Here is a 12,545-nt window from a genome sequence, read left to right on the forward strand (position 1 = left end):
TTGGTCTGAATCCAAAGCTTTGTTCTTAGTTGCTATGCTAGGCTGCCCTTTAAGCTGCTGCCTGATCTATAATTGGCCGACTTTGTAGCCACTCTTTCTTCTCCTTTGAACTTTGGTCCACCCACCATATGACCCCATGGGTCACAAGGGAGGCAGTGTGGTCTAGTGACTAAGTACGTGGGCTGGAGTCAGATGGCTAGGCTCTGTCACCTACCACTTGGATGAACTTGTGCAAATTTCCCAGGTTGTATCTTCTCCCATAAAATGGGAGTATTAAACATTCCTACCTGATATTGTTATAAAAATAAAATAGAGTAATATTTTTATTTTTATTTATTTACTTATTTATTTGGAGACAGAGTCTCACTATGTCACCCTGGGTAGAGTGCTGTGCTGTCACAGCTCACAGCAACCTCCAACTCTTGGGCTTAAGTGATTCTCTTGCCTCAGTCTCCCAAGTAGCTGGGACTACAGGTGCCTGCCACAACACCCGGCTATTTTTTGGTTGCAGTTGTCATAGTCGTTTTAGCAGGCCCGGGCCGGGCTCAAACATGTCAGCTTCTGTGCATGTGCCTGGAGCCCTACTCACTGAGTTATGAGAGCTGAACTAATATTTTTAAATGTAGTATAGTTTCTGGAGTGTTTGGCACAGTTAATGTTGGTGACTCAAGCCTGTAGTCTCAGCTGTTTGGGAGGCTGAAGCAAGAGGATCTCTTGAGCCCAAGAGTTTGCCGGTTCCTGTGAACTATGACGGCACAGCACTCTACCCAGGGTGACAGAGTGAGATCTGTCTAAGAAAGAACGAAAGGAAGGAAGGAAGGAAGGAAAAAAGAGAGAGAGAAAGAGAAAGAGATAAAGAAGGAAGAGATGAATAATGGAAGGAAGAAAAAGTGGGCAGAAAAAAAGGGAGAAAACCAAAGGAAAGTGACATGTCCTTAGGGCACACAGGGCAGCCAACCACTGGAATACAGAGGAGAGTATCTGAGGCTTCAGACAGGCCTGGTGAACGGGACACACAGCCTTTCACACCATTTATTGGGTCTGCTTCCTCAACATTGGCTCTATTCTCAGTCAGACTCACTGCAGCAGGCTCCCAAGATAAGGCATACAGCTTATCAGCTTAACCTGCCTCCACGTTCTGCGGGAGAACTGAAGCCATTTGGTCTCAGCATCCTCAGCTCCGACTAAGTCACATGCTCCTTCCTTCCTTCCTTCCTTCCTTCCTTCCTTCCTTCCTTCCTTCCTTCCTTCCTTCCTTCCTTCCTTCCTTCCTTCCTTCCTTCTTTCCTTCCTTTCTCTCTCTCTCTCTCTCTCTCATCATAAACATATAATGTATACATTGATGCCTTTATGGGGTACAATTTGCTGATTTTATATACAATTAGGAATGCTTACATCAAACTAGTTAATATACTCTTCACCTCATTTACTTAATTATTGTGTTAAGACATTTATACTCTATATTTAACAGATTTGACATGTACCCTTGCAATATGACATAGGAATGGTCCCACCATTCACCCTCCTTCCAAGTCTTCATCAAGAGAATAGAAAGAGAGGAAGTCAGTAACTTAATGGGACATCTCAAGCAACTGGAAAAGGAAGAACATTCCAACCCCAAACCCAGCAGAAGAAAAGAAATAACCAAAATTAGAGCAGAATTAAATGAAAACAAAAGAATTATTCAAAAGCTCAAAGAATCAAAAAGTTGGTTTTTTGAAAAGTTTAACAAAATTGATAAACCTTTGACTAACCTAACCAGAAATAGAAAATTAAAATCCCTAATACCATCAATCAGAAATGACAAAGGTGAAATAACAACAGACACCTCAGAAATTAAAAAAATCCTTAATGAATACTGCAAAAAATTCTATTCTCAGAAACATGAAAATATGAAGGAAATTGACCAATACTTGGAAGCACACCACCTTCCTAGACTTAGCCAGAAAGAAATAGAAATGTTGAAAAGACCTATATCAAGTACTGGAATAGCATCAAGCTATCTGAAATCTCCCAAAAAAGAAGAATCTGGGACCAGATGGCTTCACATCAGAATTCTACCGAATCTTTAAAGAAGAACTAGTACTTATTTTACTTAACCTTTTCCAAAACATAGAAAAAGAAGGAATAGTTCCCAACACATTCTATGAAGCAAATAATCACCCTTATCCCCAAACCAGGAAAAGACCCAACAAGAAAAGGAAATTATAGACCAATATCTTTAAGGAATATAGGTGCAAAAATATTCAACAAGATTCTAGCAAAAAGAATCCAGCAACACGTCAAACAAATTATACACCATCATGGATCTCTCACCCTCCCTCCCTTTCTTCTTTCTTTGCAGAAGCCTTTTAATTTAATATCCATTATCCCATAAATTCATGGGGAATAGGTTCCAGCACTTTCTGCTCCTGTTCCATTGGTTTTCCTGGTTCTCCTGTGTGCTGTGCTATATACCTATTATGCCATGAATTCATAGGGAATGGGTTCCAGAAGCTCAGGCTCCTTTCTGTGGATTCTCACAAAGTGTGCTTCACTGGGTGGAGCATGCTGGCACTTCAGTTGAACCCAGACTCTCTTTCTCTAATCATTGTCTTTCACTGCTTTCAGGAAGCGCTCTGAGAGTGCTTAACATGCCCAATCCGAACATTAATCCTCTTGGCAAGAATCTTGCCCTTAACTTGTTTGTTCACAGCAATGCCAACAGAATGCTGGTCACACTGTAGACTCTTTCAGTTTTGCCATGGTGACATCTATGTGGCATGCCTTTGTGAACAGTACCCATTTCCTTGATGTCTACAATATCACCTTTCTTGTAGATTTGCATATATGTAGCCAAAGGGATAATTCCATGTTTTCTGAAAGGCCTAGAGAACACGTATCATGTACCTCTCCTCTTTCCCTTTGTGGCCATCATTTTGGTGAATTACAGGAAAATGGCTCCTTCCCCAAAGGCCACATGCCCACTTCTGAGCCAATCACCAAGGCCAATGCCAGGTGTCGATTGGCTTTCTCTGATCACACGGTTCACCCTGGGCTCAGGAACGGAGTCCAATGTACAGGAAGCCTAAAGATGGAAAATGGAGGAAGGAATAATGCTCTAGAGGGAAACTGGGGTGCAATTACCAGCAAAAGAATGAATGTGGAAACAAGAAGTTGATGTCCATCGTGAGTAAAACTCGCTTGTTGAGTATGTAACTTCCTCTTGGCGTTGCTTGTTTCAGTTTAGTTGATGGGGTCAAGAACTTGTGTTGTAAGCTCTCACTGCTTGGGTTTGAACCCTGGCTTCATCATTCACTAGCTGTGTGACCCTCAGCAGGTTAATCTGCCTCTCTCTGCCTCAGTTTCTTAATTTGCAAATGTGTTTAATCATATTACATTTTCTCATGGGTTGCTAAGTATTATACATATATTTGTAAAGCACCTGGCATAATAACAGCACATATTGGCCACCCCTTGCCCGAATTTCAGCCATTCAACATTCAATAAATATTTCTTGAGCACCTTCTGTGTGCCAACTCTGTATTAGGGTCTTGGGATACATCTGAACAAAACAGAGTAATAATAACAAGATCCCTTGACTTTGTGGAGCTGATGTTCTAGTGTAGGAAGGAAAATAATAAACAATAAACAAAAATAATAAACAATAAGCAAATTATACCATGTGTTAGCTGAACAGTGTGGAAAAAAAGAAAGTAAGTTAGGATAGAGGGGATTAGAAGAGTGTCCGTAGGACATGGAGTAGTCAGGGGACGACTCCTTAAAATGTGACATTTAAGCAAGGATTTGGAAGGGTGGAGTAAGTGAGCCGACAGGATAGAGGAGGGTGTGCATTCCAAGCAGAGAGGGCAGGCAGTACCCAGTCCTAAGGTGGGAGCACACCTGCAGTGTCCCAGGAGCAGCAAGGGACCAGTGTAGCTAGAGCCACATACACAAGAGGACAAGAGATGCTGTCAGTGAGATAAGACAGGGCCAGACCAGGAAGGACCTGAGAGCCTCCTGAAGACTTTGGATTTCACTCTGAGGGACATGGGAGCAGGGGTGGCCTTATATGACTTATTTTATGGAAGGATGATGGTGGCTGCTGTGTCAAAAATAAAATGGCTAAAGTTCTGGTAATGATGATGATGGTGATGATCATGTATGAGTCCACCAGCTGAAGAAACGAGTGCATTCTAAAGCATCCCGTGAACTCCTCCCAGGGCAAACACACCTAGTGGGCTGTCTTGGCTCATCGTCTTTTCTACCAAAGTGATCAAACAAAGAGATTTGCAGATTTGTGACATGTCAGTTGTGTTTCATCCTGCATTTGACTCCTCTACAGAGGCTTCCTTCATTCAAGCAAAACATCTGTCGGGAACACCACTGGTCTCAGGGAAGGCTTGGTTTGCTGAATCAACAGCCATAGTGACAGCTTGTTGAAGATTTATTTTATTTTAGTTATATATTTATTTTTGAGACAGTGTCTCACTCTGTCACTCTGGGTAGAGTGCCCTGGCATCATCATAGCTCACAGCAACCTCAAACTCTTGGGCTTAAGAGATTCTCTTGCCTCAGCCTCCCAAATAGCTGAGACGACAGGTGCCCACCCATGACGTCCAGCTAGTTTTTTTATTTTTACTAGAGAAGGGGATCTCACTCTGGCTCACACTGATCTTTGAGCTCATGAGTTCAAGCAATCCACCTGCCTTGGCCTCCCAAAGTGCTAGAATTGTAGGCAAGCCCTCTGCTTGAAGATTTAAATTCTTTCTACTTTCAACCTGATAATACCATTTTAGCAATTCCATTCTGGAGCTCTGCTTGCTTAGGATATCTTATGTTATCAGAAATCATAATATCTGGCAGATGGAGCCTAAAAGATAAATTTAAGGAAGTAGATTAAGATCATCTATGGTGATTCTCAGCAGTGAATGAATTGAAGTTCTCAAGGAAAAGCGACCAGATGGAAGGTAAACATTTGACAGGTGCTTTTAGAGAATCTTTTTTTTTTTTTTTTTGTAGAGACAGAGTCTCACTGTACCGCCCTCGGGTAGAGTGCCGTGGTGTCACACGGCTCACAGCAACCTCTAACTCTTGGGCTTAGGCGATTCTCTTGCCTCAGCCTCCAGGGCAGCTGGGACTACAGGCGCCCGCCACAACGCCTGGCTATTTTTTTTGTTGTTGCAGTTTGGCCGGGACTGGGTTTGAACCCGCCACCCTCGGCATATGGGGCCGGCGCCCTACTCACTGAGCTACAGGCGCCGCCCTGCAATCTCCTAGGAACTTTTCTCTAAGATGTGGGCGGTCTTTGCAGAGATGAGAAGTTTCCCTCTATTGAAGACCTAGATAGGCGCATAGGACCCAGTGACTGTAACCCTAGTTAGGCCTGCAGATATGCTATGCACTCTATATTTGGGACAAGAAGTTCCTGGAGAGTATTCAAAGGAGAAAGAGGCCTATTTAAATGCTTACTGTCTCTAGTCTCTTAGAAGCCATTAAAAGACCTCATTTGCAAATTTTCTAAAACCTTTTGGGATCCATTGAAGCTTTTAGCTACTATAATGTCATTTGTTAAGCTTAATACATTTCCTATGTTTGTTTTTCTACATTTTGGTCTTTAAAGAAACGTTTTATTAACATATGCCATTTATATAGAAATGTACACAAATAGCATGGTACAGTTACATGAATTTTCACAGAGTGAACACCCTTGTGTAACATCCTGGAACAAAAAGAACACTGCAGAAGTCAGATCCCCTCCGATGGAAACCACTATCCACACTTCTAATAGCATAGGATAGGTTGGGTTGTTTTCTATAGCGAATCTTTTATATTTGATTTCTTTCACCTATGATTATGTTTGTGAGATTCATCCATATTGTTGCATGAAGCAATAGTTTATTGCTGTATTCCATGTTATGAATATGCTACAATTTTTATGTCCAGTTAACTGATGGAGTTTTGAGTCATTTCTAATTTCATACTATTATAAATAAAGCTGCTGTACATGTCTTTGGTGAACATGTGTGTGTTTCTCTTGGGTATATATCTCAGGTGGAAATTGTTAGGCCCCAGAGGATGCCTGGGGGGAGTAGCTACTGTCAAATGGCTTTTCTAAGTGGTTGACTAACTTTGCATGGAAGTTCCACCTACTTCACGTCCTTGGCAGCATCATACTTGCAGTCTTTTGACATTAGCCCATCTGGTACGTGGAAGTGGAAGCTTGCTGTGCTTTATTTGCAGAATCTTGTCTTGACATTCAACTCTTAGGCATTTTTTGGACTCCTGCTCTGTGCTAGGCTACTCGACTAGACATCTGAACATACGTCATTTCATTCACGTGACAATTTGACCAGGCTCCAGACTTTATCTGACCTCCAATGATCACACACAGGGTGACCAACTATCCAGGTTTTACCCGGATGGAAACTTTAATGGCACACTTCAGGACAGTCCCAGAAAGCCAGGATGGCTAATCAACTTACAGCTAGGCAGGTGCTCAAACAGAGGTCTCCTCACTTTCCAGTCCTAGCCTCCTCTTTTATCCTCTTGCTACTCAAAGTGAGATACTCAGGGCGGCAGCATCATCCTCACTTGGTTGGCAGCTGAGGCCCCACAGCCAACTTGCTGAATCAGAATCAGCAAGACCCCCAGGTGCTGCGTGCGTGACCACGAAAATCCACAACGTACCCCTCTATGTGAACGATTCTCAAACTTGGCTGCATATAGTGGTCAGGTGGGCAACTTCACTGTTCTGTTGCCTCAACTTCATCTCCAGAGAGTCTGATTTAATTGGTCTAGGGTATGGTCCAGGTAATGGCCCAGCAACAACTTTTTAAAGCTTCCTGGGTTATTCTAACATGCAGCATGTTAAGAACCAGCACGCTTGTCAATGTCACGCAACTTCAGATGGTGTCTTAGGATTTTACCAGCCGGTTTGTGTTCACCTTTATTTGCATAGTTTGAAGATTTAGATGATGGTCTCTTTAGACAATACTCTCCCCATCCTAAGGGCACAGGTGTCCCCTCACACACTTGCCTTCTAAAATGAACCTTCTCTGAGGCTATCCCATCTTTCCTGAGATAATACACTCACAGAATCTCCTACAGAAAGGGTCTTACATAAACACAAGGTCATATTCTAGAACCTTCCACATGGTAAGGAATTATCATCTTATCTGTTGCTAATATACAAGTTCTTCCCAACCAGGGCTGGTTTTATACAGAAATAATAGAAATCATCAGTAAAGGTCCCTAATGCTTCCTGGAGTTTAAGGTTCTCAACATCACTTCCCAGGCACAAGTCACAGTCAGGGCCACCTGTAGGAACTTCCTCAGGTGACCCCCTTTCACTGTGTCGTACCCTTCCCCAATCTCTTCTCCACGTAGTGTCCAGAGTGACCTTTAAGGACATAAATCAGATCACGTACTTCTCTGCTGAGAACATTCCAGAGGCTCCGTGTCACTGTAGGCAGAATTATTACCTTGGCCAACAACGCCCTATATGACCTATTTCCTGCTCAGCTCTCCAGTCCTGTGTTGTGTCCCTGGAATCCTCACCTGCAGCCCCCAGGGGCCTCCTTCCTATTCCCTAACCAACCCAGTCAGACTCCTGCCTCAGGACTTCCCACTGGCTGTTCTGACTTCTCAAAATGCTTTTCCTCCAGGTAGACTGTAGTTCACACTTCTATTCATCCCAGCCTTTGCTCAGACGGCATCTTCTCAGAGGGTCCTACCCTGGCCACCCTGTCAAAAATAGAACTGTTGCCTGTCACTCTCTGATTCCTTCTCTTGTTTCATCTGTGTTCATCTTACTTCTGACACATTTTATATACTTATATGTATTTATTTGTTTGTTATCTATCACTCCTGGAGACTTTGCCCCAGGCCCACAAGGTTCCCCACGATGTAGCTCAATAAATATTTGTTGAATGGATAGATTGCACGGTCCCTTCACAGTGGCCCTGGAAATCGGGCTGTTAATGTGCTACCTTCATGATTTTTGACATATCCTTATACTCCCCTGAGCTACAGTGACTTAATCACATTATATAAGTAGACACACTTTTATTTAGAAAATTAACAATCTTATGTACTACAATAAATGAAATGGAAGGCTATCATTAAAAATACATTTTTTAAAAGGGAAAAGGGCCAGGTGCAGTGGCTCACGCCTGTAATCCTAACACTCCAGGAGGCTGCAGTGTGTGGATTGCTTGAGCACAAGAGTTTGAGACCAGTTTGGGGAAGATTGAGACCCCGTTTCCACTAAAAATAAAAAAATTAGCTGGGTATAGTGGTAGGCACCTGTAGTTGCAGCTGCTTTAGAGGCTAAGGCAAGAGGATCACTTGAGCCCAGGAGTCTGAGGTTACTGTGAGCTATGATGACACCACGGCACTCAATGCCAGGACAGCAGAATGAGACTCTGTCTCAAAAAAAAAAAAAAAAAAAAAGTTATGAAATTCAAGCTAGATTCTGTTGCCTACTGAAGACTCTGAATGTAGGCCACCAATTCTTGCTAGCCAGGCAAATTTGCAAGCATTGGGAGGTGTTAAGGGCAGAGCATCACCCCAGTGAGAGTTTCTCCCAGACTAAGCAGAAAGATTCCAGAAACTAGGAAAGTCATGTTCTCAATTACTGCAGCTGTCTCTCTTATTTAATGCCCCACCTCAAATCATTTTACCTACCCCCCAGGGGCATGCATTCTATACTTAGAAACACCAACACAGGTAATTTTTACTGACCCCGGTCATAGCGTGTCTTTTTAAACCTCTTTTTAATTAAAGTTTTATATTTACTTGTTTCATGTTGCATTGAGCCCTCATTCACAAAAGCAGGAGAAAAAAGAAAACACAGCAGCTACCATACAGTTCTAAGCGTTTTCCTCACTCGAATCACATCTTTCAGTCTAAGGAGAAAGGAAACCGTTTGAGCCTATGTAACAAAAAAGTCAGAACTCGGCCATCCAGGCGTTCCTCAGCACCCAGATATTTGACAGCTCAGACAAAACACCCCGATTATTGACCATTTCCTCTTTTCATCCCTATGATCTAAACTCACATAGCAGTAACCCAGTTAAAAGCAAGTCCAGGCTAACAGCGAGTGGGCCGCACTGACTCAGGGGAACATTAGCTCAGAAAGCCAGCAACTCTTTGCTTTGCAGACCACAATTATTCCGCCATGGTTCAGCTTTTCAGCACATGCCCTGGTTTCCATGTAAGATGATAAGGCCTCTATGTTCTTTCCCATGTGGGCTAAAGACTTCTGAATACTTAGATGAAGAAATCAGGTCCCAGAGATGGCAAAATATTTACACATTGATTTAAGTCTGTCCATGAAATTGGGGATCAGGAACATTTCCATCTAAGAGCGGGGAAAATGAAAGAGATCAGAGCTACGACTTTTCAGCAGTATTTATTTAAGTAGAAGAGGCTTTTCCTGCTCATTACCCCACCCCCTCTTCTTTTCCCCAGGATAATTTCAGAAAATCTCAAATTCCCAGTCAAAAACAACCATCATGGTGATGGGAAGTGAGTATCTGAGTGTGTGTGGCAGAACAGAGTCACAGTTCCACAGCCACCTAAAATGTCGAATCTCACCTCTCCTCGCATGACACTTCCTCACACCTACAAATGTTCACCCTCCATCTCACATTGGGATGTGTTTTGTGATCATACAAAGAGATTTCCAATTTGACTTGTTTTTTGCCAATGTCTACAAAGGCTGGTTTGTTCTATTTCAAAATAATATTGTTTTGGAACAAACTCTCAGCTGTTTAAACTTTACAACATACAGTATTTTGAAAAGACTTACAAGGGTTGAGAAGGATATTCACAGAAGTATTTTCTGGGTTCTGGTAGGAGACATTAGATTCAGGCATTATTATAGGAATTTACTGTTTGTTGACATTTGCCAAGCATATGTTATGATATTAGAGTATCCTAGGTACTTCATACATATTAGCTTATTATTGCCAAATCCTAATAATACATGTGTTATTATTCACCTTTTACAAATAGACAACAGAGTCGTAAAGAGGATAAGTTGTAGAACCAGGATTCAAATGTCTGGTGCCCAAACTTGTGACTTTGCTTGGTTTTAGCCTTAGGGGGTCCATGTCCTGAGTACCCCCTTCAGTCCCAGGCAGATCAGGACAGTTGGGCATCCTACCTGTAACACCAACTGCTATACTTGACCTCCTCCTGTATACAGCTCCTTAGACTTAGAACATTCATATACTTACAACTCTAACCTCACTGCCTGGTTCAATAAGCATTTTTTCAACCATCAACAATGATCAGAGCTCTATGACAGGTGCAAGAGGGCTACAGGAATGAATAAAGATGTAAACCCTACTTTTCAGGGCACTCAAAGCAATGTAACAGGAAGAAACTGTATGCTGTTTTTTCATCAGGAAATCATAGAATATTTTTCGGGAAGCATCACAGCTGTAAGAACACCAGATTTCTGTGTTAATGTGCGTATATCACAGATATTGATTTGCAAATGGTGGCACAATTATTTACCATGACAGTGCAGCATCTTTGTGAGAGCAGGGTGGGGCATGGGTGCTTGGAGTCATTCATCCATGCGAAGAATTCTTGTCAAATATTTTAATGAGAAGAAAAGCATGGCAGTCAAGATAAAAATCCAAGGTGACCTTTAGCTGGGCAACATACTGCAGATCACCTTACAGTTGTTAAAGGTTTTTTGTGATGGCAGTGAGGAGGATTTCTTTACAGAGTTACTCACTACCTGCGGGAGAGAGGAGAAGGAACAGATTTAGAGAGCACCTTACAGAAAGCTCCTGTTCTCAACATTGAACTCTCAGTCTAGTGGACATTGGATACCCGGGATCCAAATCCCTTTTCTCCTGGAAAGAAAATTCCACTGGCTCTGTAATGATGGAAATAGGGCTGGTCTCACACCACCTGCTTCCGACTCCATGGCAAGCCAGGTGCCAGCAGGTTGCCTAGACCATCCGACCATCCTGGTGTTCCCACCCAGAACTTTGTGTCCCGAATGAGTGCCCCAAGGATGAAGGCACAGGTGAGAATTTATTCACAACAATGGTGTTCAGAATCTGTGCCACTGTCCTCCATAGAAGGTCTCATAAAAGATGGGAGAGGCAGCACCATCTTTTATGAGGCCACCAGGAACCTGCCTTAGCCCCCAGGTAAGAGGAGTTACTAACCACTTTGAATATCAATTCTATTCACTCTGATGCACTTTGAATGAATCTCCTTTTCTATTTAAGGTAATAGCGTCCATGTCTACGTTTGAAACCCAAATCCTGATGGGTACATCCACTTACACATATCTAATCTTATGCAGGTTGAGTTTAAGGAAAGAAAATCTTTTTTTCTTTGACAGGTACAGAAAAATGAGTTACAAAAAGACACCTCTGTGAGGGAGTTAGGTCAGAGTACAGTATGTTGACATTAAAATGTTTAAAATGAAATTAACGTTGGGCAGATTAACATGTATTTAATGCTTCAGGTCTGTTACATAGTCTTCCATTACAACACACTTTCCTATATCCCCTATGTGTGAGTTATAGGCTAATGTAGGACATGTTTTGTATTATCTCAATTTACAGTGAAGAGGTAAGTTCAGCAATGCTGAGGGATGCTGATCACACAGCCAGAATGGGACAGAGAAGGGGTTACCAGCTGAGTCTTCCCATCTCAATGTTTTCTCTGTTTCTTCTGTGCTGTGTTCCTTTTCCAAGTAGCCTATTTTTTTACAATTAAAAAATACAGAAGTTTCCTGCCGCCAAGATCAAAAATTTCACCATTTCTCTTTCTTCTTTGGATTCCTTGTTTTTCAATGTCTATTTAACCTCCCAGTTCCCAATGTCCAGACTGTGGACCAGTCCTGAGTCCATAGTAGGAACTGGATCACAGAACAGGAGGTGAACAATGGGCAAGTGATTGAAGCTTCATCTGTTTTACAGCCTCTCCCCACCCATCACTCACGTTACTGCCTGAGCTCAGCCTCCTGTCAGATCAGTGGCAGCATTAGATTCCCATAGGTGCACAAATCCTACCGTAAACTGTGCATGTGAGGGATCTAGGTTCTGCACTCCTTATGAAAATCTAATGCCTGATGAGCCAAAGTGGAGCCCAGGCAGTGATGCTAGTGCTGGGGAGCAGCTGTAAATACAGACTATCATTAGCAGAGAGGTTTGACTGCACAGAGACCATAATAAACCAATTGTTTGCAGACTCATGTAAAAACGATCCCCACACCCAAGTCCATGGAAAAACTGTCTTCCACAAACTATTCTAAACAACATTAATCTGGAATTCTTGCAAAAATTAGCTAGCTTTTACCTGAGAAAGCAGAACATTGAGGTAATGAAGGCTTCAAAAGAGCTACTTGGGCCTTTGCACTTACTATCCCTTGGCCTAGAAACCAAAAATGATTCACAAACTCTGGTACAGGTCAGTAGAACTCTATTGTTTTGATTTTCTTTCCCCATCTGCTATCATCAGTAATCTGGCTCCCTAACACAGTGGGAGGGTGTGGATTAAGGATCAGGAAAAAAATCAGAGAAGACATG

Source organism: Nycticebus coucang, chromosome 2 (assembly GCF_027406575.1).
Source record: "Nycticebus coucang isolate mNycCou1 chromosome 2, mNycCou1.pri, whole genome shotgun sequence".
NCBI classification, from domain to species: Eukaryota; Metazoa; Chordata; class Mammalia; order Primates; family Lorisidae; genus Nycticebus; species Nycticebus coucang.